The sequence below is a fragment of the Podarcis vaucheri genome (assembly GCF_965113315.1).
Source record: "Podarcis vaucheri genome assembly, chromosome: 1".
Classification (NCBI taxonomy): Eukaryota; Metazoa; Chordata; class Lepidosauria; order Squamata; family Lacertidae; genus Podarcis; species Podarcis vaucheri.
The window spans coordinates 109,739,712-109,760,649 of NC_138759.1; the positions used below are offsets into that span (position 1 = coordinate 109,739,712).

At 39.8% G+C, this 20,938-nt stretch overlaps 2 protein-coding genes across 7 annotated transcripts in view; both read right to left on the reverse strand.

Moving 5' to 3' along the window:
• ITGB6 (integrin subunit beta 6) overlaps window positions 1–3,262 on the reverse strand; it is a 64,263-nt gene extending 61,001 nt beyond the window's left edge. The window contains exons 1-2 of one of the 2 annotated variants that reach the window (XM_082198158.1): window positions 3,074–3,262; window positions 707–845 (exon numbers count right to left, since the gene is read on the reverse strand). The gene's annotated coding sequence lies outside the window, so the exon portion shown is untranslated. Of the gene's footprint in view, window positions 1–706; window positions 846–3,073 lie in introns of those variants that run through there. The other variant, XM_082198159.1, reaches the window with a different exon arrangement.
• Window positions 3,263–18,023: 14,761 nt separating this feature from the next.
• RBMS1 (RNA binding motif single stranded interacting protein 1) overlaps window positions 18,024–20,938 on the reverse strand; it is a 117,348-nt gene continuing 114,433 nt past the window's right edge. For all 5 annotated transcript variants that reach the window (XM_082199042.1, XM_082199040.1, XM_082199039.1 and 2 more), the window contains exon 14: window positions 18,024–20,668. The gene's annotated coding sequence lies outside the window, so the exon portion shown is untranslated. The remainder of the gene's footprint in view (window positions 20,669–20,938) is intronic.

Consider the following 20,938-nt stretch of genomic DNA (forward strand, 5'->3'; position numbering starts at 1 on the left):
TGACATTTCATTAATCAAAACAAAATAATTTGATTACATCAATCTTGGAGAAACAAATCAAATGATTTATCAGAGTCAAAGTTCTGTTTTCTTGATAGAGGAAAAACAAGAAAATATCGAGTTACATTAATGACTAACACCTTTTAAAGGTATAAGCTTTTTTTTTTTGACCAGAGTATGCTTCACCAGGTACACAGAATCTGATGAAGCAGATTCTAGCTCACAAAATGTATGCCATAATAAATTTGTTAGTCTTTAAGGTGCCACAAAACAGAATGGAATTATGGACTCAAGACACCACCACTTTGGTATTTTAAACTTTCAAACACCCTGCTCTCTGATTTAAAAAGCATACCACTATCCAAGACCAGGAGCAGCTGAAGAAAACCATTCACAGAAGCCAAATGCAGTTCTACATATACCAGACTGTAACATTCTTGGGAAACTGGCATTAAAAGCACACATGAAGAAAACCATATTAACAGTGACTTTTGTTTCACCAAAATATATGAGCCAAGTTCCCTTTCATTTCAGTTATGCCAAGAATGTGCTCTGGACTAAAATAAACCAAAAAACGGATTATTTATAAATACATTGATGGATTCAGCCGCAGTGACCCCGGAGGGGAGGGGGATCAACAGGACAATAATGGATCTAGGCATCTGTACTGTGAGTTTATTAGCCATGCATTTATCAAAGGACTTACCTTTCAAGGTGGGCAGGTCTTTCATTTTGGAAAGTGCCGAATTACATTAGCTGGGTCCATTATCAATCGTTTTCAGCAGACATATCATTTATCCTTGGCCTAGGAATGAACAGGTTCCCAGCATTCTCATATCAGCATTCTAGAAGTAAAGAGAAAGGCCCCATTTAATTTTCTTCCTGCCGGCTAGAAGGAAAATGTTTTATAAAGCACATTAAATGAAAAATAAAAATAAATAAAGGAGACTACCACAAAGAGCAGGGAGTAGGGAACGACAGAATGCCTGGTTGATTTACAAATGCTTGTGTGAGAAAAGGTTAAAATTAGATTGACGAGCAAATGTGTTCGCAGACTGCTGGCTGACAAATGGCAGAGCTATGCCAATGTATTACTTATGCAAGAGATGTAGCGGAAGTATGCAGGAGGATCATATCGGTGCATTAGTCAAATGCATACAAACCCACTGTAAACATAGAATGTTTGGGCGGGCACAACAGACGTCTATTGGAGATGTATACTGTTGGGTTTTATTTAACAGCAATGAGTAACTAGATGAGTTGAACTGGACAGAAAGATTACTCATGTTTTGTGGACAAGTGAAGAAGGATGGCTTTGTTATCCTATCAATGGCAAAATTCTCCTTGGATGAATTTCCCAGCAGCTTGCAGATAAACCACTTCCACTGAACCGCTGATTAATAGTCCTTAGAGAATCCCAGGTTAAAGGGACACAGAACACATATAGACTGATCAGGGTCTGGCATATTCCATGTGTTTGTGCTTTCAGCAAGCGCGCGCATGTGCACACACACACACTCACACACACACACACACTACAACAACACAAGGACAAACACAGAATACAGTGGTGCCTCGCAAGACGAAATTAATTCGTTCTGCGAGTTTTTTCATCTTGCGAATTTTTCGTCTTGCAAAGCATGGTTTCCCATTGGAATGCGGTTTTAAGAAAAAGGAAACAAACTTGCAAGACGTTTTCGTCTTGCGAAGCAAGCCCATAGGGAAATTCGTCTTGCGAAGCAACTCAAAAAACGAAAAACTCTTTCGTCTTGCGAGGCATTCGTCTTGCGAGGCATTCGTCTTGCGAGGTACCACTGTATTCTGTGTGCTATTTTACTAAATAGAATCTGTAGGTCTACTTGCAGTTCAATCTGTTTGCATGATCAAGGCTACCTGCTATCACTATTTCACACCAGGAAAGTGTCCAGAATATAGAAATGGCACAATCTTTGCCCTGAAGGAGTAAGAATGTAAGAGCCCACTTCTTAGTTATGTGCCAAAGAAAATCAGAAGAGCCTTGCTTGTTCAGGCTGAAGGCCCATCTAGTCCATCATCAGTTTCTCATGGTGGCTAACCAGATGGCTATGGGAAGCCCATAAACTGGACATGAACACAATAGGGCAACAGCACTCCTACCGTTTCTCTTCAGCAACTAGTATTTAGAGGCATATTGCTTCTGACAGTAGAGATATAGTAAGGTCATTGATAGCCTTATCTTCTATAAATTTTTTAAGTCACCCAAGGTGGTGGCCATCACTACAGCTTGCAGGAACAAATTCCATTGTTTAAAAATGTGCTACTTAATGCATAAGTTATGGTGTGCTTATAAAGCAGAAGGACTGATCAAACAATCATGTTAATCATCTCCTTGAAGAGAAGGAGAGTTGGACCCCCCCTCCAAAGAACATTAAACTGCCTTAGTTACTCAACCACTGCAGAATCAATGCCATTATTTCTGGTAATGTCCTGAACACCAAGCAATTCTCCTGTCCCACATTCTGCACTCTGCCGGTATAAATGGCTGACATTATCCTTCTATGTAGGTGAAAGTACTATTGCTTTCCATGACACTGTGCTTTGGCACCATTCACAAACACTCTTGACACAGCAGATATAAATCAAGGAGCTGGCTTATGCAATAAGACCCATTGATTTACAGCGCTTCGTTTTTGAAGTGTTGTGACTCACAACTGCCAAACTAAGTCATATTTCAACAGTGAATGTATAATACTTCTCTCTCTCTCTCTCTCTCTCTCTCTCTCTCTCTCTCTCTCTCACACACACACACACACACACACATATACACACACACACCAGCCACCATGCCTCCTCTTGATCAGGAGTGTGATGTTGTGATGTGTTGGGTTTAATCTTTCCTCAGGTGCCACAATCCTGCCAAAAAGGACAGTGAATTCTCCTTTGTTCAATGCATTAAAATATAGCTGTCCTGGAATGCAAAATCCAAGCCAGAAGATATGAATTATTATATTTTTTGGCTAGGGCTGATGGCAGTGGCAGCCCAAAACATCTGGATAGGGAAGGTTGGCATAAGCACCAGTGACCAGATAATCACCAGATACATCACATACAGTACCCCCTTTTTGGGGAGGATGCTGGAGGGCGATGTGGTGGGGCAGCTGCAAGCATTCTTACACAGATCATGTTGGAATTAAACTTTAGTTCCCAATTTCAGAGCTATATGGAAGAGAGCCTGGGTCGTTCGACCCTTGAATTATTTCCCTTTCCCCTCCTGTAAGAACTACGCAAGATACTCTCTTTTAAAGTTTAAATAACATAACTTTTGCTTAGTGTACATGCACTTGCAGATTAAAATATATACAATGCAGATAGGTGTTACTTATGTTGGTAATATATTTTACATAAATTGTATCTAAGATAAATACGGACTAACTCTGAGGCAGACAGCAGCATAACATAGGGCTGCAATATTTTAAGAAGTGAAAATCCAGATACAAAAGTTGTTGAGCTTTTAATCTTTTTTTTAAAAAACAAGTTTTTAAACTATTCCCCCCCAACACTTGCAAAATGGGCTGCCATACGCCCAGGTTTTCCCAGATGTCTTTAGTCAGTTTTTGAAAATTCCTCTCGGACGCCATTTTTGGTGGACGAATCCTGGCTATGTCCGGGAAATTCTGAACGTATGGCAACCCTAGCACAGCAGAACATACTGGCTGTTCTGTTAATAACTGCCATAACTGTACCAACTGAAATAACTGCCTCAGTTGTATGACATCCCAGAGTTCTATAGCCTTTGTGAACATTAACTTAGCACTTTGGATACTTTCATACCACAGATTATATAGATCCATACCAATCAGGGTGCAATCCTGGTCATGGGGCTGAGTTGGTCTTGGTCACCTTGATGGATGACCTTTGCAGAGAGCAGGACAAGTGGAGCATGGCCTTCTTCCTGCTTCTTGATCTCTCCTGCTTTTGTTCCCACTGACCATCGCCTTTTCCTGGACCTGCTCTGGGCAATAGGAATTGTGTTCCAGTAGTTCCAGTTCTACCTCTGGGACCGAATTCAGAGAGCTGCATTAGGAGGGTGCTTTTGGCCTCACTGCCACGAGGCACTATCTTATCTTTAGCGCTATTTACTATCTACATGAAGCTGTTGGAGGCAGTCATTAGGAATGCTGGGGCAAGGTGCCATCAGTATGCTGAATCAGAGGCTGCAGATAAAAAATTGTCTGAGAACTTGGTCCGTTGTCCACCCTGAGTTGGGCTGCACTCACCTTGAAGGAGAAAGTTTACAGTCTGGGTGCACTTCTGGGTCCACCTTTCATCACTGGAGGCCCAGATAGCCTCAGTGGCTAGCAGTGCATTTAGCAGCTTTAATTTATATGACAGCGATGGCTATTCCTGGCCTGGGAAAGATTGGCCACAATAGCTAATTCATTGGTTAATTCAAGACTGCATTCCTGGTGGGGCTTCCCTTGTGCTTGATCCAGAAGCTGCAGTTGGTGCAGCATGATTGCAGATAGGTGTGTGACCTTATATAACACCTGTGCTTAGACCTGATTGCTTATTTGCTACCGGACCAAGTTAAAGGTGTTACGATTAGCATATGAAACCCTTAAGAACTTAGGACCAGTTTACCTGCAAGATCACCTTACCTCACATGTGCTCTTTCAACCACTTCAGTCGGTGGAATTTGCATATTTGTATATAATACTCAATCCACATTTATAAGAAGTCAATCTTTTAGTATGGCGACACACACTTTGGCACTCCCTGCCTATTGACACCAGGCAGTTGCCTTCACTGCACTCTTTTCTCTGCCTGCTAAAAACATTTTTGTTTAGACAACAAGAAGCTACAGTTAGAACTGGATATGGAACAACTGATTGGTTCCAAATTGGGAAAGGAGTACGGCAAGGCTGTATATTGTCTCCCTGCTTATTTAACTTATATGCAGAATTCATCATGCGAAAGGCTGGGCTGGATGAATCCCAAGCCGGAATTAAGATTGCCGGAAGAAATATCAACAACCTCAGATATGCAGATGACAGAACCTTGATGGCAGAAAGTGAGGAAGAATTAAAGAACCTTTTAATGAGGGTGAAAGAGGAGAGCGCTAAATATGGTCTGAAGCTCAACATCAAGAAAACGAAGATCATGGCCACTGGGCCCATCACCTCCTGGCAAATAGATGGGGAAGAAATGGAGGCAGTGAGAGATTTTACTTTCTTGGGCTCCATGATCAGTGCAGATGGTGACAGCAGTCACGAAATTAAAAGACGCCTGCTCCTTGGGAGAAAGGCGATGGCAAACCTAGACAACATCTTAAAAAGCAGAGACATCACCTTGCCAACAAAGGTCCGTATAGTAAAAGCCATGGTTTTCCCAGTAGTGATGTATGGAAGTGAGAGCTGGACCATAAAGAAGGCTGATCGCCGAAGAATTGATGCTTTTGAATTATGGTGCTGGAGGAGACTCTTGAGAGTCCCATGGACTGCAAGAAGATCAAACCTCTCCATTCTGAAGGAAATCAGCCCTGAGTGCTCACTGGAAGGACAGATCCTGAAGCTGAGGCTCCAATACTTTGGCCACCTCATGAGAAGAGAAGACTCCCTGGAAAAGACCCTGATGTTGGGAAAGATGGAGGGCACAAGGAGAAGGGGACGACAGAGAATGAGATGGTTGGATGGTGTTCTTGAAGCTACCAGCATGAGTTTGATCAAACTGCGGGAGGCAGTGGAGGACAGAGGTGCCTGGCGTGCTCTGGTCCATGGGGTCACGAAGAGTCGGACACGACTAAACGACTAAACAACAACAACAACAACAACAACTGTTCCAGCTGATGATTTTATTGTTTCACTCTATTTGTAACTTGGAGGGTGGTTGTTGGGTTTTTTAAATACAATCAAGAAGTAAACAAATGTTATTATATGAATATGTAACTACAATTCTAAAATCATTTAACATTTGTATGCGGCCCCATAGGAGAAAGTTATCTGAGAATCATATAATAAATATTAAAAAATATTGATGATGTCTCCTACCTCCCCTACTTTTCTCTCACAAATACACACCAATATAGTGGTTATTGCCTATTAAACTGCCCATCCTGTTTGGAAACTAAACAACTCACAATGGTGTGGACATCCTAAAAGGTATTTCCTCTAAGGAGACCTAGGCATAAAGTTGATCAAGCCTTGGGATGAGTCTAGGGACATGGCCAACTCGCCTGGGACATTGAGAGAGGCATCCATGAAATTGGTAGAGAATTTGGGGCTTAAGGAGGTGGCAGAGGGTGATATCCCTTGTGCAAAACTCAAAAGAAGAGGCCACACTTTCAAGAGAAGGGCCCTCTCTGGGATCTACAGAAATGGTGGTTTATTAGGTGCTTACTGCAGCTACTGCCAAGCATCGCCCCAAGTTCAAATTGTGGGTTTTTTCTTCTTCCAAGAAGTAACCCTGACTTGTAGGGCTTTGTCTGTCTTCCCCATAGTGGGGCAGTCAGAATCCCTCACTTCACAGTGCAGAGCAGAGGTGAGAAAAGAACAGGAATAAAAAAGGCGGGAAAGTGTGAGGAAAGCTGAGGGCGTGTTTTTTTAAAAAAACACAGTAAGAGAAAACAGATAAACAGCTACTGGAGACTACAAATACAGTGGCACCTCAGGTTACATATGCTTCAGGTTACATACGCTTCAGGTTACACACTCTGCTAACCCAGAAATAGTGCTTCAGGATAAGAAAAGAAATCGTGCTCCGGTGGCACGGCAGCAGCAGGAGGCCCCATTAGCTAAAGTGGTACCTCAGGTTAAGAACAGTTTCAGGTTAAGAACGGAACTCCGGAACGAATTAAGTACTTAACCCAAGGTACCACTGTAAGGACAAAAGACTTGAAATAAAAAAGGAGAAAAACAACAACTGGTAGGGCAGTGCTATTTTTCTAGAAAAAGAGGTGCCGGATCGCACTACGAGTGACAATGACAATGACAATTTTTATGAAATTTATTCTCATAGGTAATTCCCAATCATGACTATTGCATTGTTACGCAAGGTTTTAACTATTTATATAATGGAACAATATGTTGTTTAATGTTCTTCAAAAATATGAGGCCGATGAAACCCCAAAACATGACTCTTGTTAGTTTATTCACTTCACATTATTGAGTCCAGTGGATATAGTGTTACCGAGAAAGGAAAGTTCCCAGTGGTTTTGTTTTACAGAACATCTAAATAGGGTCACGCTTAAAACCATCCCACATTTTATTTTTGTTGCTTTCTTCGGACGCAGCTGACTCTACTTTTTTAAAAAAAAATTGATGGAAAATTAAAGCATTGAAATGCTGGGAAATTATTTACAATTTCTTTTTCTTTTTTTTAAAAAAATATATTTATTGAAAATTTTTAGGATATAAACATACAACATACAAAACATACAAAACATGCAAACAATTAAAAAACACACATCAATTTTCAGTAATATAACTTCCATATCCTTATTTCCTCCGACCTCCTCGTACTTCCCTTCTTTGTATTCCAATTCAGTTTGTTGGTTCAGCAAATCCTTACCATAGAACTTTTACCCATTTATAATCCTTTTTTTTTCCATATCTCCTAAAACATTACAGCCGGAAACCACTTAATTTCTATCCAACATCTTTCTAACATTCATTGATTTTACAATATTTCTTTAAGTAGTCTTTAAATTTCTTCTAGTCTTCTTCCACCAACTCTTCTCCCTGGTCTCGGATTCTGCCAGTCATCTCAGCTAGTTCCATGCAGTCGATCACCTTCATCTGCCATTCTTCCAGAGTGGGTAGATCTTGTGTCTTCCAATACTTAGTGATTAGTATTCTTGCTGCTGTTGTAGCATACATAAAAAAAGTTCTGTCCTTCTTTTGCACCAATTGGCCGACAATGCCCAGGAGAAAGGCCTCTGGTTTCTTCAGGAAGGTATATTTAAATACCTTTTTCAATTCATTATATATCATTTCCCAGAAAGCCGTAATCCTGGGGCACGTCCACCAAAGGTGAAAGAATGTACCTTCAGTTTCCTTACATTTCCAGCATTTATTATCGGGCAAGTGATACAGGCAAGTGCTTCCATTGGTGACAGCCACTTTGGAGTGATAGATTTTTGCAAGCTTGACTGGGGTCATGTACCACCTGTATATCATTTTCATAATATTCTCTTTTAAGGCATTACATGCCGTGAACTTCATACCTGTGGTCCATAACTGTTCCCAGTCAGCAAACATAATATTATGTCCAACATCTTGTGCCCATTTAATCATAGCAGATTTCACCGTTTCATCCTGAATATTCCATTTCAACAGTAAGTTATACATTCTTGACAAATTCTTAATTTTGGGTTATAACAGTTCTGTTTCTAGTTTTGACTTTTCCACCTGGAAGCCAATTTTCTTATTCAATTTGTATACCTTCATTATCTGATAGTAATGGAGCCAGTCTCTCACTTTATCCTTTATTTTTTCAAAACTCTGTAGTTTCATTTTATCTCCTTCTTGCTCCAAAATCTCACAATATGTCGGCCATTTGGCCTCCATATTGAGCTTTTTCAGAGCTTTTGCTTCCATTGGTGACAGCCACTTTGGAGTTTTATTTTCCAACAAATCTTTATATCTTATCCAAACATTAAACAAAGCTTTCCTGACAATATGATTTTTAAATGCTTTATGAGCTTTAATCTTATCATACCACAAGTATGCATGCCATCCAAATACGTTGTTAAAACCTTCTAAATCCAAAATGTCTGTGTTTTCAAGAAGTAGCCATTCAGCCAGCAAAAAGCTGCTGATTCATAATAAAGTTTAAAGTCTGGCAGGGCAAATCCACCCCTTTCCTTTACATCTGTCAGTATCTTAAATTTTATTCTGGGCTTCTTGCCCTGCCAGACAAATTTAGAAATATCTCTCTGCCACTTCTTGAAACAGTCCATCTTGTCCACAATTTGTAATATCTGAAATAGAAACAACATTCTCGGCAATACATTCATTTTTATCACAGCAATTCGACCCAACAGTGAAAGCTTCAAATTTGACCAAATTTCTAAATCTTTTTTCACTTCCGTCCAACATTTTTCATAGTTATCTTTAAACAGATTCTCGTTTTTGGCTGTCATATTAATTCCCAGATATTTCACTTTCTTTACCACAGTTAATCCTGTCTCATTCTGAAACCTATCTCTTTCAATCGGTGTTAAGTTTTTCTCTAAAACCTTGGTTTTTGACTTGTTTAGTTTAAAGCCTGCCACTTGACCAAATTCCTGAATTAATTCTAGAACCCTCTTCGTACTAGATTCTGGCTCCTGTAACGTCAGTACTAAGTCATCTGCAAATGCTCTCAATTTATATTGTTTGGCTCCGACGAAATTATTTACAATTTCATCTGGAATTATATATTGCATTTCACAGGAATTATATATTGCATTTCATAGGAATTATATATTGATCAGTTTCAAGAATCATATAACTAATATACTGTGCAGATCTTGATGTGTGCAAGGGATTGTACAAGACAAGAGGACAGTTCCAAAAGTATGCCTTTTAATGAAGGTTTGGATTTGTTTGCAGGCCAATACTAAGGGTCATATTAGGCAGTATGTTAAAAGATAAATGATGAAGCACTGTGGGAGAGTATCATAACTAAGGTCAGAATAATAACCCCCAAAGCTAAATTGGTAAGTGTACCTCAGCATAAATACCATAATAAGAAAATCCAGTTTTGCTGGCTCACAATGAAGGTTTGTGTTTTTAAACTTTGTAGGTTGGGGTTGTTGTCTTTTGGGAAGGGCCTGGCAGGGCCATCATTGCAGGAGGCTAGGAGATGGGTAACTCACCAGGGATTCTTCTCAGCTATCTCTCCCAAATTTTAGCTGATCCTAACTTTGGTTTGTTTTTTTGTGTGTGCCAGCTAAAGACTCTTCTCTGCATGGGTGTCCTCTCCAATTCTCTGCATGTGCATTCAGAAGTAAGCCCTGCTGAGTTCAATAGGAATTACTGCCAGGGATATGTGTATAGAGTGGCAGTCAAAAATGTTAATTCATGCGTGGCCATTATTGCATCTCTCAGCATTGTGTTACATATGCATACACAATACCATTTTTGTCAGTCCATCCATGTAATCAATGTTTAAGAACAGATAAATCACCCAAGCTCCAGGAAAAATGTTAATTTCCACTCCACTTTTAGCATCTCCTTGAAAGGAATTGATACTTTGGTGTCATATGGAGTTGACATATTTTGGTGGTGGCGGGGGTGGGAGCGTGGGATATTTGTAACTTTTGGGCATCAGTTAATTCAGCTCTCCAACCTATTTGCATTTGACAGCCTAGCATTAAATGGTAAGAGAAGAATGTGAAAGCTTATTTATCATAACCACTAGAGGGCCATTCTTGGCTTTTATTTTTATCAGTTTGAGAAGTGTGGGATTTAAGTTACACAAGGACAAAAAAACCTTGCCAACTTGCCTGGTTTTAATTTTTCACTCACAATGCACTAGAGCTGAAATGATTTGGGGAGCGGGGGCTGCTCACATTATCCAAATTTGCATTTCCTTACTACAGTTCTAATTCCTCTTCCTCAATTAATTAATCACCCTTTACATATGTGTCAAAGCAATTTACAAGCATAATACAAAACCAGCTAAGTTTTAGATACAGTAAAAAAATTTCTGATGTTTTAAAAAACCATTCAAAGAGAACATCTAATTAGAAGTGACCCTCTCCTCCATATTCAGAGTTATAAAAGAAATAGAATTATTAACTTTGAGAAGTTGATAATTATCACTATTGCCTGAAAATTCATCAAGAGCTTTCATCAGCTTTTTAAAAGATACCACTGAAAGCTAGACTTTCAAAATTCAGAACTGTTAAAGGTTGCTGAATTCCAAAATCAGTACAAAATATCTAGTATGAGTGCTCCAAAAGTATCCTGAATTAGAGAACGCAATAGGATCTGTTGCTTTTGTTTCCGCTAAGAGAAAGCCTGGGATACTGATGAATATGATCTCCTTGAGTCAGTTCAGAATTGGCTTGATATTTACTAGCTTGTGAAGTACGGGCTGTAGCTCAGTGGTTAAAGCACATGCCAAAGGTCCTAAGTTGAGTCGCTAGCGTCTCCAGGAAGTGTTGGGAAAGTATTCTGGAGAGGCTCTGCCAGTCAGTGTAGGCCAGGGGTCGACAAAGTTTTTGTGGCTTGGGCTGGTTCATGGTCCTGCAGACGCCGCGGTGGGCAGGAGTGAGCACGCGCACACGCATGCACAAACACTATTTCTGGCACTCCTTCCAGTGCAGAGGAGGTGTGTGCAGCTTCCCATTGGCTGCAGGAGCTTCCTGCAGCCAATGGAAAGCTGCGAGCGTCACGGAAGGCAGCCCCCGCTCTGCTCCGCGCTGGTTTAGCACGGCGCATGGGAGCCGACCAAGCAGGTGACGGCGGTCCCCAAGCAGGCGGTGGGGGTCCATGGGCTGGTTAGACGACCCCCACCGCCTGCTCGGGGACTGCCGTTGCCTGCATGTGGCCCATGGGCCTTAGGTTGCTGACCTACTGTAGCCAATACCGAGTTAGATTGATTTGGTATACAGGTAGCTTTCTATGTTTCTTCCCATGGCTTGCAACTAGGCTTTTACTGGTGGGGCCATCCCCTGAATGAGGTTTGACACCAATGGCTACAGACCATTATGGCTACTTTCTGCCTCCACTGTTAGTGGCAGCATGCCTCTGAATGCCAATTGCTGGGAATAGCAAGTGGGTAGAGTGCTATTTTGCTCAGGTCCTGCTTTGGGTCTTACAGTAGGCATCTGGTTGGCCACTGTGAGAACAGGATGCTAGAATCAGTATTGGCCTGATTGAGCAGGCTCTTCTTAAATTCACTGTTGGTACATTCCTATCAGGAGAAAGGGAGGAGGCAATGTTTATGCATTCTCCCCTCCTCTTACAACCCGTCCCTCCCAAATCTGCTCCAGAGGTTTGGGGAACCCTTCTGAGCAGCATGAGAGACAGTATGGGGAGAATTGGCAAAAAATGCCTCCCCTTTCTTCTGCCAGCAAGTTCCTCCACCAGATCTTAGTCCCATCCATGAATGGAAGAAACCCTGGTTAGGATCAGAGCCTATGTTCTTCTGAGCATCCCATCTATTTCTAAGAGTTCTCTCCTGGTTTGGTGCATGCAGATTGCTGGTGCTATGCATGTGTGCCTTATTACATTGTTTCTGGGAGTTGTTGTTCCCAGCAACAGCCGGAGTTGAGAACTGCTTAGGAATTCACCAGTACCCCTTGCCAAAACAAATATCCTGAGAGCAATACAGTTTGTGTGTGTGTGTAAAGATCTAGAGTGGGGGCATAGCAACCATATACATTTCTTTAAAAGAAGTAATTGGAGGAGTTGCTCAAAATAGAGATACTCGCCGTGCAAAGACTATTTGAGTGGATGGTTGATCACTGTGAAAGTAAGGGCTAAACAGCTAAGAACTTCATAGCCAACTTGCTGTTGGCTTTGTAGTTTACAGAGCATCACAGCAATCAGCGAGAGCTTCTTTGTGAGGAGGGAGCTAATATTCAGAGCAGTCTGGCCTTAAATGCTATTGCTTATGTGAGGAATCTTGCTTTATGCATTCTGACCAGAAAACAACTTAAAATGATGCTTGATTCATATTATATCTGAGCAGTCTGGGTAGATATGGGTGCAATTCTGGAATTTTATATATTGCTCTGGATGTAGCCACAATGATAGCCATATGTACAAAGGGATGTGATGATAGCAGAAACATAAGACAAGCAAACTTTTAGAGATTTGATATATTTCCATTGTTTTATAAGATGATTTTTATTTTCTAGTATTATTCCTGGGTAGCAGTGGGGTATGTTGTTCCTTTATTGCATAGAAGTGTTGTAATAGTTTTCATATTGTGAGTGCTATTGTGAGTCTAGTGAATTAAATAATTGATTTTAACAGCCTGTATATCATCATCTGAACATATGACCTTAATAGGTGTCAAATACAATTCCTCCATACCAACATGAAAATCTTATAAATCAAAACATTGTGAAGATTTCAGGTAATCTCTTCACAGGTTCAGCGAGGGAAGGGCAAGGATTAACAGTTTTATTAATATCATGTTTAATGGTAAATTAATAGAGCATTTGTGTGCGTTGACAATGGGCTGAAGCCCAAGATACAGAGGCAGTGTAGGAGAAAGAGAAGGGCCTTCTCAATGGCAGCCCCCTGGTTGAAGAATGCCTTTCCCAGGAAGCTTTTCCTGGCATATACTTCTTACTTTTTATTTTCTTGGGCCTTTTAAAGATTTAAATCTTTATTTTTATTTTAAAATAATGTTTATTAAAGTTTCACAGACAATAAAAAATTCCAAAATTTAAACATAAGAAAAACTACAAAAATATAAAAATACAAAAGCAAAACACATAAAAAATACACAATAGAAAGCAGTTAACAAAAGAAGGGAAGAAAAGAGAAAGAATAAGAGCAAAAAGAAAAACCAAAAGACAAAACAGAAAATAGATTAGTATTTTCAAATCTTATACTTCATTCACTAGTTTCTTGACCTCCTCACACCTCCCATTTTGTATTCTAGTTCAGATATTAAATTCAGCAAGTCCTTACCCTCTAACATTTATCCTCACTCAAGATATTAACCTATTATAAATATCAATTTTCCAATTATCAATCCCTATTTACATTTTCTTAGAAATCTTTTTACCAATACCACTTATTTTCCATCAGACATCATTTTAACATTCCTTAATTTTACAGTGCTTCTGCAAATAGTCCTTAAATTTCTTCCAATCTTCCTCCACCGACTCTTCTCCCTGGTCACGAATTCTGCCAGTCATTTCTGCCAATTCCATGTAGTCCATCACTTTCATCTGCCATTCTTCCAGTGTGGGTAACTCCTGTGTCTTCCAATACTTCGCGATGAGTTGTCTTGCTGCTGTGGTTGCATATATAAAGAAAGTTCTAGCCTTCTTTAGCACCAATTGGCCGACTATGCCCAGGAGAAAGGCCCCTGGTTTCTTCAGGAAGGTATATTTAAATACCTTTTTCATTTCTTTGTAGCTCATCTCCCAGAACGCCTTAATCCTTGGGCACGTCCACCAAAGGTGAAAGAATGTACCTTCAATTTCTCTACATTTCCAACATTTATTATCGGGCAAATGATAGATTTTTGCAAGCTTGACTGGTGTCATGTACCACCTGTATATCATTTTCATAATATTCTCTCTTAAGGCATTACATGCCGTAAATTTCATATCTGTGGTCCACAACTGTTCCCAGTCAGCAAACATAATGTTATGTCCAACATCCTGTGCCCATTTGATCATAGCAGATTTTACCGTTTCATCCTGAGTATTCCATTTTAACAGCAAGTTATACATTCTTGAAAGTATCTTAGTATTGGGATCCAACAATTCTGTTTCCAACTTTGATTTTTCCACCTGGAAGCCAATTTTTTTATCTAAGTTGTATACCTCTCTTATAAAGATTTAAATCTTTAAACCAGCTTTATTGCTAACATCCTAACATCTCCATTTTGTGATGGTGCTTTTTGCCTTTAGGAGGATTTTATGGTCTGCTGTAATGTGATTTCTGCTGAAGTTTCTTGTGGTGTTAAGCTAGTTTTACGGGAACCATTATTTTGTTCTGCTTTGGTGCCCAGAGACCCTCAGCTATTTGGCATTTGAGCTATAATGTAATGTAATAATCTAATTACTATTTTTATTGAAGCAATCCACTTTGCAGTATATGATAAAATTTGATGACAATCATGTGTTATTTATTATTTCAGGATCAAGTCAGAAAAAATATGTCCTTTAAATTAGTTAAGCTATTTCAAAAATTGTTCTAAATATATGTCACCAAGGCAACCTTTTCCCTCCAATTAAGGATGGATGCCTCAAGCTTCTGAAGGCAGTGGAAGGTAACAATGTTCTGTATAAAAACTACATTTTAGTCTCCTCCCTGGCAGGTCTTGAAATATATATTCCAGACATATAAACGGACAAGTAACATATTGTTTGCATATTAACGAAATGAAGTTGCCCTCTAGTGGCTAATGAGAGTAAAGCCATTGAAATCCCATTCCCTTCTGGGAAAGATAATGGATTTGTTCCATGTCTGTTCCCCCTTCCCCCTCCCCAACCCTGGTCCCAAAATAGCTCAGAGGAAAATTCTGTGGCTGCTACTAAAATGAAGACACTTCTGGGATAAGCAGCCCTAAAGGCAAAGAGGACCTTTAGAGCAGAGCATTTGTACATTTGCCCTCAGGGACGCGGACTTATAAAAAATATTGGGGGGGCCGGGAAAGCTCGCGAAATGCAAATAAGCTCATGAATATGCAAATAAGCTCATGAATATGCAAATAAAGTGGCGCCGCCCCCTCATGAGCGAATAGGAGAGAGCGTGCTGCTGCCTATTTATCAGCTCCGGAACAGCTGATATGCGGGAAACCTGGGGCTAGAGGCAGGAGCCCCCGCCCCCGGGGATTCCCTAATCTCGCGGGGGACGGCCGGGGCTCTCCGGCTAGGGCGCGCGGCTGGCTGGCTGGCGAGGGAGCAGGTGGGGAGGAGGCGGGGGACGGCGGCGGCGCCCGAGATTATTGGGGGGGCTGAGCCCCCCCAAAAAATTTTTTGAGGGGGCTCAAGCCCCCTCAAGCCCCATGGAGTCGGCGCCTATGTTTGCCCTCAACTCCCCTATTTTTATGTTCAGGAATTCAGAGCAGCTTTCATAAAGGATCTTTCTCTTTGTGCATAACTAGTGCTGGTCATGTGACTGCCATCTGGAATCAATGAGGATCCCATTCACTGGCTGAAATATAGGCGGTGGTGTGTTCTTTTTGTCCTGAACTGTTTTCCCAGAGATAACTGGTGGATTATTTCATCAGCAAAATATTTTCAGGAAGGGAATTGACTGGAACTGATCAGAAGCTCCTTCCCCCACACCCTTTCAGACTGAAGCAATATCCTCCCACCAGCAAATCCCTCACTTCTAACGTTGCCCTTAAGAATGCAATGTGAATAATCAGTGTTGGAGTTGAAGATTTCAACAAAGAACAAATATGAACACTTAAATGTTGGCAGAGCCACTGAGAATATACAAAATAAATTCCCTTCCCCTCTAATGGACAACTCACACTTCACGCGGCAGCTGAGTTTTGTATTATATTAGATATCCTGATGTTGTGAACCGAGGGGATACAGGGGGCCACTGCATACAGTATGTGGGCAAGGATCCATTCTTGGCCAATGATCTCAGAAACGTGTCTGCTATACATTTACAGACAAACGCTTTCCTGTAACATACTATGGGCATCTACTAGGAGATGTACAATGGACAAGTATCTAACTCTAAGGCTCCAACATGGCACCTATGAACACACTGACATCCTAAACATCCTCTTGTTTAGGTGAAAGTGTGAAAAAAGTGTGTGATATACTCCTTTGGTCCATTCAACCAAGTCTTCCTACCCTTCCATTTTTTTTAAAAAAAGCATGGAGGGTTTTTCCCTCCTATTGTTTTTTTTTTTTTAAAGCTGGAAAGTCCCCCAAACATGTTTTATTTATCCTGGAGAGAAATAGACATTTTGCCTCTTGGTGAAAGAAGGGAACTGAGAAAAGGTTCGGGGCATTTCCAGTTCTTCTTCTTTGAAATGGGTGCCCACAAGAGTTTCGAAATGTGCCCTCCCTTTAGATACCCTAAAGTTGGCTATCCCTAATCTGTCTGTTGAAGAAAGTGTGAAAAAGTGTGTGATCGCTACCCTAAGGAGTCTCAAAGCAGCTCACAATCTCCTTTCACTTTCTCCCCCACAACAGACACCCTGTGAGGTGAGTGGAGCTGAGAGACTTCAGAGAAGTGTGACTGGCCCAAGGTCACCCAGCAGCTGCATGTGGAGGAGTGGAGATGCGAACCTGGTTCACCAGATTACGAGTCTACTGCTCCTAACCACTACACTACACTGGCTCTTAAGACATTGTGGAATGTCACAAATGAGTCCTTGGGGAGAATCTTGATTCTCATGGAATGAAAAGCTTTTAACTCACCCTGTGGCTGATAGAATGAAAAAAGGACAAGAAGCTGAGTTCCACAGAAGCAGTACGTTATCTTTCCTGCCCTGAGCCACTGATGAATTTAACAGGCTTAAAAAGCAAATAAAAGAATATACAGAGATCTAAATGCATCCAAAACCCATGCCCATGAATTTCCTACTCCCCATCATCCAATTCTCTTAGTCAGATCTCTTATAGGCCAAGCAGGGAGATAAAATCTTTTAATGGCAAGATGCTTCTGTGGAAGGGCTATCTACTGGCACGGAGCAACTGTCCTATCAAGCCAGTTCTTATACGTGGCACAGGCAATTCGCCAGGGCTTGCTTCAGGTCACTAGATAACTTCCCTCACACACTTCCCCAAAGCAAGCCTGACTGAATTTGTGCTCTTATCTGATCTGACAGCTAAGGGACTGCCACAGAGAGTGCCCTTTCTTGGGCCTTCCTATATACAAGGGATCACATGTCCTGGTGCAAGGAACAAGTTCTCTGAAGGTACCACCCAGAGTAGAGGCAGCCTACCACCCAGAGTAGAGGCTTGCCAAGTGAGCTAAAGTTGAAAGAACTCCTCCTACATATTTGGCCAACATCCTTTGATGTGCTTTTTACTATTGTAAGATAAAGAGGAAACACTGCCACTATTTTAGATGGGGTTAGAATTATGTGAGAGGCTTATTGATACCATATCTTCCAAAAAATTGCTGGATCTGGAATGGAAGGACACTGAAGAGACAAATGCTCCTTGTTTCATTTATGGTAGCTGGTCATTTATGTTAGGTACATTTTCTAGCATTTCTTCCTTGAGAATAATATTACAGTTTGAGAAAGTTACTATTCATTTCAATAAAGCCTAAGTAAATTCACCTGAGATAGAAGTAATATTTTTTTCTAAGCCCCCCACAACCCCCTTTTTTCAATTATAAAGTTCAGCAGCTTGTTTCCACCCACTGTTAAAAAACACACATAAAAAGTTTATATTTTGATCTTTTTTATTCAAAAGTTTTCAAAAGAAACAAAACAGAAAAAAACTAATGATCTAATCAAATTTACAGTTCAAAAATGTCTTTTGGCATTTAACAACAAGTCCTAGGAAACAAAATGACAGAGTATCTTGAACCGGACAAATAAGTTACCACTGGCAAGTTTGTGGCACTAGTAAAACAAAAATAAAAAATTAACTCTCTTGATCATATAGATATCTCTATGAAAATCTTTTTTTTTCAATCTGTACAAAAGGTCTTTCTTCATAAATTATTTTTTTATAATTTAATGGCTGTCTACTATGTGATGTTTAAGTAACTGATTATTTCTTTATGTACAGAGGTTACATTTTGCAAATCTTACCCAGATAATGAGTATGGCACTTAGTTCAGACTTTTCTAGCAGCATCTATTCCCTCCCTCTAACCCTAATGCTTAGCTAATTGAAATAAAACATCAAGTAGCAAATATCTGCCTGCCCCCACATCTTTCCCCCCACATCTGGAAATATACCAGCTATAGGGAATGAGTTGCAAGAAGTCTGAACTTTGACAAAGCAGTCAATTCCAGGGAGCATAGAACCAATAATACCACAACTTTTTAAACTTTTTTTTTAAAAAAACAAAAGAACAAAAACAAAAAGAAACAAACACATTTCTTATGACTATGTAATTTACTAGAATCTACACTTCTCAGAGCAGCATTGACTTTTGAAACTATGAAATGTCACTGACATCTGTACTTGAATACTCACATAAAATTTAAAAACTTTAAAAAAAATAAGTGAAAAGAAAGAATTGCTTAGGCCTAGCTCCTGAGCTAGGATGATTTGGTCTGTGGTAACAGGGAGGGCCAGCAACCTGTCCCATTACAAAAGGAAATAAGCCTTGAGGTAGATAACTGATCATACACAGCTGACCAGACAAGTACACAGTTTTGGAAGACAACTTAATTTACCGTTTGATTTAATACACATGCGATCATAATAAAATGAGCTTTAATAGCAGTGAGTTTTATCATCTAATATGTAAAAAGTACAAATAACAGTGTATTTGTTAAATCAGGAATTTCATAGTTTCAAAATTGTATTTTCTTCTTCTTCTTCTTTACACTTAACACTTGTAGTGATGATGTAAAGTGTGGCACTGCTTGGATCCAAATCTTCCTTCATGCTTTTTGTTTGTGTCCATACATCAATTAAAAATTATAAAACCTAAATGCAAATGTACAAAAAAAGGCACATTCTTCTAACCGCAAACTGGTCCGGCAACAAAATTAAAAGAGTACAGAAGACATAACTGCTGAGACAAAATCAGAATTATTGGTTACTGGCTCTTTGTTCTTTGGTAAAGTTACCTTTAAAAAGTGCCAAGTCTTTATTTACCTAATATAGAGAGCTAGTACCCAATCTAGTATGTTTTCTACTTACATCTCAGCTTATGTTTTGAAAAAGGTCTTTTAGCTTTTGCCTTTGCTGTAAAAGCAAACGCTTCTATTTGCTATTTTCTCTGCACAGCATCATTCTAAAGCACTATTCATTACTAGAAAGGAAGGACAGAAACATTCTGTGGATTCCCCATCCCCAAAACTCCCCCACCCTAAAACTAGAACATCAATTATCTTCTGGAAAAAGGCAAAAAGATTTTTTTTTTTTACATTGCATCATACAGCAGAGTTCCTAACTAGCAGAGGAAAACTAATTGGCATAAGGCCTTACAAACAATTTATCCTATTAAAATTTCCCCAGTCAGAAAATGTGTTTCACACAAAACATTTCCCTACCCCCCAATCTTGCATTTCACAACCTTACATTATTATGTGAGGGGAAACAAAATCATTAAAAACACCTACTACACATTTTTAAAAAGCCAAATTTTTCAGCAATTTTAATCGACTACCTGTTAAAAGCCCTATCCTGCTGTTTTACAAGGCATAATAGACCAGCTCATTTGGTCAAAAGCATTCTACACCATTAGTTTGGACTACGTACTGAAACAGCTACAGCATTAAAAGAGTTAAGGCAAATTGGAATTGATAGAAAAAGGATAAGACACTTCACACTACCTTAAAAGAAAAAGAGAGAGAGAGAGAGAAAGCTATGAAAATAGACCCTACAACTGCAACACTGCACTATAGCGACACTCACACGGCAAGCACAGAACATCGGCATGGATGTTTTTACTAGTTTAAACTTCAAAAAACAAAAACAAAATCTTAATACGGTAAAACAAAAACAAAAACAAACCAAGAGACTGATTCTGTCATGCACGTGAACATGTCTCCATTGCAATCTGTGCATGGACAGATTTCCCCCCCATTTATTTAATTATTTACCTTTATTTTATTTTTTTGCGTCGTTAATACTTGATAAAAAATTTCTTACTAAAATAAACCTGTTCAAGGGGGGGGAGGGGGAGGGAAACAGCTACTAGGATGAATTTAAGGATTTTTTTTTCTTTTTCTTTATGCACCTTATAGAACTTATAGCAAAAATAGTTTCAGTTGATTTCATTATAAATAACGTTTTCAAGAACCTGTGCAAAACTGTCAATAATTTCTAAAGCACAATTGATCAGTAAAATCCATGATTGTTTCAGCCTTTGCATCCTTCTCCAGGCGAGGTCAACAAGACATTTCTGAAAGAGAGAGAAAAAGTAAAAGTAGAATTCAGTTGTACTCTTCTGATTCATAGCATTTATAGCCTGTGTGACCTGACTCTGTGAGTCTAGAAATAGAAAAAAGCAGATAACTACATATTCTTTGTGCCTGTGTATGTACAGGCAGATTTCTGCATGTGGTTACTTTGTACTTCTGGTTCCTGGGACTGCATTAAGCATATAGAATGGAGAAGCTATACTGATCTGAGCATAGAGGAAGTAGACATACTTTTCCACATCAATATCATC